Source organism: Ostrinia nubilalis, chromosome Z (genome assembly GCF_963855985.1).
Source record: "Ostrinia nubilalis chromosome Z, ilOstNubi1.1, whole genome shotgun sequence".
Lineage (NCBI taxonomy): Eukaryota > Metazoa > Arthropoda > Insecta > Lepidoptera > Crambidae > Ostrinia > Ostrinia nubilalis.
This window is the reverse complement of record NC_087119.1, coordinates 7604364-7610200: the sequence shown is the minus strand read 5'-3', so window position 1 is coordinate 7610200 and position 5837 is coordinate 7604364. Positions and strand designations below refer to the sequence as shown.

Genomic DNA, 5837 nt, shown 5'->3' with positions numbered 1-5837 from the left:
AAAAGAGAAACTTGAGTGATGCAAAAGTTAAAATTGCTACGATGGTGCTCACCACATCTACTCGCAAGTCAAGTTCCTCAAGATGAAGCATTAATAACGCAGCCCTGACAAAATAATGCAAATTTGAAGAATTCATAAACATAAAAAGAACTAACTACTAATTAAGGTAAACGCAACTTCAATCTTCAGATTTAAATTTATATAAATTATACAATTATAATTGTCTTGTTACATTTCACTATTAATAATATTAATATGCCATCTATTTCAGGTAGACTAGAAGAAATAATAAAAATTAAAATGTAATATAATACTTAGCTACCTACGTTTCGCTACTTCATACTGAACTGAACCGGAGCCTGACAATGCACCACACGACCTTTTTCTGATTATGTAAGTAAAACAATTTTACAACTCAATCGCAATAATCAATAGTAAGTGTTAAGATACCATAAACATTAAGCTTGGACATATCTTTGGAGTACTCAGCCAGTGTTCTTTTTTCTTTTCACCAACTGTCGTTAGGTCATATAACCTCTCTACTGGCAGGTGTTCACGCGCGCCTACTACCTTTGTTTAAAGGCATTTTTTTTATAAAAAATACTTTTATCAAAATTTTACCAACAGGTAAAACGCCATGAATAGAATAGAATTGATCACACCTCACAAGGAAGGAGGAGTGATATGGCGATATCATATTTTCTTGGCGAAGAAGAAATTACGGTCTCAATGCGTAAAATATTACTCCACGAAGCAAGAAGGCTAAGAATGAAGAAAGAAAAGAAGGCAAAACATAAACGCAAGACGCAAATAGTAGTTCACGACACGACAAGTAAGTGTACCTACCTAACATTATTACGTTAAACGACCAAGAAATCATCATCAACAGCCCTTTACAGTCCACTGCTGGACTATGAGCCTCCTCCACTATAGTGGAGTGATTTGCCATAATCTCCACGCTTGGCAGGCGGGTTGGAGATCGCAGTTTAAAAGATTGATGTTTTTCAGAGAGCGCTGCTGCCCGTTCTCTGTTTGATGTGCAGTCGCCTCTTACGACACCCGCGGGAAGAGTATGGGTTGGTGACAAATGTATTCTACTCTGCCGTCACCACACGGCGACCAAGACATATGAGATAAGTAATAGGCTAGATGACAAAATTTCAATTATTTGTCCGTCAGACAGATAATTAGAAAACATTAGACTCATATTTTTTATTTTCTTTTATAATTAAATAATAACAGTGCTACATCGAGTTGAAATGGCGCGATACGTTACGCTTGAGTAGCATTTTTATTCAAAAGTGACGTCACGCGACATTTCAACTCAATTTAATACTGTATATTCGATTATAGAAAAAAAATACGAGTCTAATATTTTCTATCTGTCTGACGGACTAAATATAATTTTGATTTCATTACCCAGTCATCATCCCTATTGTATATTATTGCAAATCCATTTCCGAGACATGTTCAATATTATTCTTATAAAATGAATTCTATGCATAATTTCATACCCATAACACAAGCATATTAATTGCTTACTTTGGGGCTAGATGGCGCTGTGTGAGATTGTCCAAAGATATTTATTTATTTAAAGATATTTATACTTAATTTGAAATCTTATTTTAAACGCAAATGCCACACAATAAATGCTTGCCGCATTTTATTTAGATGCCACTTTAACTAATAATTAGGTATTATGTGATAATACTACCACGCATCCACTCACCTCTATGTTGTCATTTCTTAATTACCTATAGTTCCAAATCTATAGTTTTTTGCGAATAAAATATAAGAGAATGAAATCATTAAAACGAAATAATTACAACTGTCTTTTTATTTCCAGGTTCATCAGTATCATGGAATTATCGACATTGGACTTGAAATCTCAGTTGCAGTTCCGGTATTGGATTGACGACAGCAGTCAACTATCGATGAACACTGATTTGAAGATGCTTGACGTTCTACAGAGGAAGCAAGAAAATAATAATTAGAGATATTTACAGATTAAAACATAGTAGTTATGCACTTTTATTCAAATTAATATTGTTTACTGATCAGTAATAATACCATAACCCAAGACTTGTAGCAGCCTATGCTGAACCTCATCATGGCTCTTTTGATTTTTTTTCTTTATTTTTCATTTTCTAATATTAATTTAGTGAACATAAAATGCCAGCTACTCGGATATGTAGGTGACTTGGGACTGATTTTTTAATCGTTGAATACCTATCTGCTGAAGAATAAACATTTTGACATATCTCATACTATTCTTCTGTTAAAAGTTCTACGACGATTGAGATATCAGCCCATAAGTTTTTTTTTAAACTGAGGTGGAATTGTGTAAAGCAATCGTTATCATTTGACAGTTACGTACGTAACATAACGTACGATAATTCTGTCAAACGCTTTAACTGATTTTATCGTACGTTATGAACTGTCAAATGATTACGATTGCTTTACACAATTCCATCTCTGATCCAGATTATTTTTTATATTTTCATTTGTATAGGAAAATGTAACATAATCATTTAGCCAATGTCAATTTGCATTCATATTATAAATATTGCACTTGAAATGATGATTATTATGATTACATAATATTTTGGAATTAAACATGTCTTAGCTAAGTAAAACTACTCGAATTTCACTATCATTGGAATTTAATATTTTTCGCTTATATTAAAATCGTAGCTTGATCCAGTCATTCTAGATAACTAAGATTTTTAAATCCGACTGTCAGCACTGAAGCTACATGTAGCACTTTTTTCACTTATAAGCTTTTGTCTTTTTATTTAATGTACTAAATGATAGATCAATTACGAAAGTAGATTGCTCCTTTACAGAGACATAGTAATATTACAGTCAAATGTATGCTTTCAAAAGTTGTAGATTAATTGTTTAATCGTTATAAATATACTATTTGAAGCAATTTTTTGTTTTTTATTCATTAATTAATTAATAAACAATGTAGGTTGAGTTATAATCACACACAGGCTTAACTGTCTCGCACACAGATTTAAATATCTAACACACAGACTTAACTATCTCGCACACAGGCTTAATATCTTTGATATCTGTTTCCTAAACAGCTTTCATTTAGGTACAACATAAGATGATTAAATTTTAATAATATGACTAAACTAAACTGCACTCAAACTTTCATGTAACATAGCACTCCATTAACAACGGTAACTAGAGAATGCTTGGAAATAAAATCGATAGGTGGCGCATTGTTAAATAGTAATCAATGATGATAGCGCTACGATGCGCCTCCTGTCGGTATTATTTCTAAAGCATTCTGTAATTTCAGCACATTATCATGATAGACTACATTCATTCTTAACGACAATAAAAATAATAAACAAGTAGGTACACTAGCTATTACTTTTATTATTATGAATGCATAAGATTTTACAATAGAGTTGATTATTATAAAATAATTTGTAATTTGTTAGGAGAATCTCATAGGTACCTACTTCCGTAATATATAGCCAACAAATAACTAAGGTAGATAAGCTAATTGAATCAAGCATATAACCGAAAATAAAGGCGAGGCCGAAGGCCGAGCGATAGTTACAAGCCCGAGAGTCGCCATAGGTTAATTTTTAATGCGTCAAAAAAGGACTAGAGCCCAGTGACAGACTGAAAGGCGAGGCCAAAGGCCGAGCGATGGTTCAAATCCCGACAGTCGCCATAGATTTACTTGTGTTGCGTCAAAAAAGCAAAAGAGCCTTGAGACAAACGATAAACGCCCCGTGTAATTTTTGCGAGGCCGAAGGCCGAGCTCCGAATGCGAGGCCGCAGGCCGAGCGCCGCGTAGGGCGAAGCCCGGAGCGGCCAGCATCGCAGATCTAGCTTTTGTAGCCCGCGTAGCGGGCGACCAAAGCTAGTCTATATTATATAAAGCTCGATTACCACTGACTGACTCACTGACTCACTGATCAGGGGTATTTTTGGGGTATTTAGAGGGGAGAGGGGTAAAATTGTTAGTGTTTATCTCAAACAAGATTTTTTAACTGACAGCTTTACTGGATTTTTTGAACCAAAAAACAAAATGGCGGCCTTTTTTGAGACACAAACTTTTCTGTATTTGGCCCTGAATTTTTTCTTTTTTGGGTGTTGATTAGGGTTGCCAAAAGGTGTATTTTAATGTGAGAAAAAAATGGAAAAACAAAATGGCCGCGCCGCCATCTTGGATTGAAAACCCGATTTCAGGGGTGTTTTTGGGGAGGTGTCATTCCGAGATGCGCAATTGTTTTTGAAAAATTCTTTTAAGTTTTTGTGACTTATATAGTCTGCTTCAAGGCCTCATTTACAGATTATCAAAAAACAAGATGGCGGCTGAGTCGTCGGCCATTTTGTTGCGATCAAAAAATTCCCAAACTTTGGTAGCAATTTTCCGGCAGATGGCGACACCGGAGTGGGGTACAATGTTCCGGGCGATTGTTGGTCTGTTATTCGAGTGTTGCCATGAATTGGAAAAAACTACCATTTTGGGAGAAAATTTTCCACCACGGCCCCGGATAGTAGAAAATGGAAATTTCCAGAAATTCCAAAAACTCGGTATGCAGTTTGGTGACGTTTGGGGACCCGAATGACATTTCGCCATTTTTACGAAAAAAGTCTGGCAACACTGAAAGTTATGGGGAAAAGTTTTTTTTGCGACATGGGTGACTTTAAAGTTAAGGACAGACAGAAAGAATTATGGCAGAAAAAAAATAAAAATGATGTTTGGTCGGATATACGACCCAGATTATGGGAAAAATCCGAAATGTCAGAAAATCAAGATGGCGGCTGAGCGGGCGGCCATTTTGTGAAAAGTTGAAAATTTCGAAATTTTGGAATTCATTTTTCGAGTACATGGCAACATTTTGGAAAGTCGAGTTGTATGAGGCGGTTGTGTGTCTTGTCGAGAGGTTTCGCTTGGGTGAAGAAATTTCCCCAGTGTTGCCACACTTTGAGAGATTTGGTCCAAAAATGTCGAAAGTAGAAATAACGACTTCCGATCAAAAATTTGGACGACGCCTCCTGCAAAGGGGTCGTGCAAATGACATTTGACCATTTTCATCTCGATCACATGGCAACACTGGGAGCTACGGGGAAAAGTATTTTTTTCGACATGGGTGTCTTTAAAGTTAAGGACGGACAGAAGGAGATATGGCAGGGAAAATCTGAAAATAGGGTTTGGTCGGTTATATGACCCAGACTATAGGAAAAATCCGAAATGTCAGAAATTCAAGATGGCGACCGAGTGAGCGGCCATTTTGTAAAAAGTTTCAGATTTCTGATTTTTCAAATGCATTTTTCGGGCAGTTGGCAACATTTGGGAAAGTCGAGTTGTATAGGGCGATTACGTAGTTTGTCAAGGAGTATCGTTTGGAAAAACAACAATTTCCAGTGTTGCCATACTTTGAGAGTTTTGGTCCAAAAATGTAAAAAATGGAAATAACGACTTTCGGTCAGAAATTTGGATGACGCCTCCTGCAAATAGGTCAAACTAATGACATTTGACCATTTTCAACTCGATCATCTGGCAACACTGGGAGTTAGGGTAACTCAAAGTTTTGGGACAACGGAGGAATAAGGAATTGTAGAAACAAATGAATTCGGGATTGGGTGAAGTTAGAAAAAAAGTAAAAATGGGGTTCGGCGCGGAAAATGGTCCAGATTAAGGCAAAAATGCAAAATTTTGGAAATCCAAGATGGCCGCCAAGCGTTCACCCGTTTTCCTAAAGGGACTAAATTCTCCATACAAATTGTATGCAGGGGGGCTTAGCTAAAGTAGAAAAAGGCGAGGCCGAAGGCCGAGCGATAGTTCAAAGCCTGTGAGTCGC

The 5837-nt window shown here is 36.3% G+C and overlaps 1 long non-coding RNA gene across 2 annotated transcripts; it reads left to right on the top strand.

Moving 5' to 3' along the window:
- The first annotated feature begins 278 nt into the window (after positions 1-278).
- LOC135087257 (uncharacterized) lies at positions 279-2928 on the top strand. Of its 2 annotated transcripts, none has more exons than XR_010260733.1 (3): positions 279-393; positions 628-832; positions 1847-2928. It is a non-coding gene; the product is annotated as an uncharacterized LOC135087257 (long non-coding RNA). The 2 variants fall into 2 exon arrangements; XR_010260734.1 differs by lacking the exon at positions 1847-2928 and adding an exon at positions 1009-1108.
- The last annotated feature ends 2909 nt before the right edge of the window (positions 2929-5837 follow it).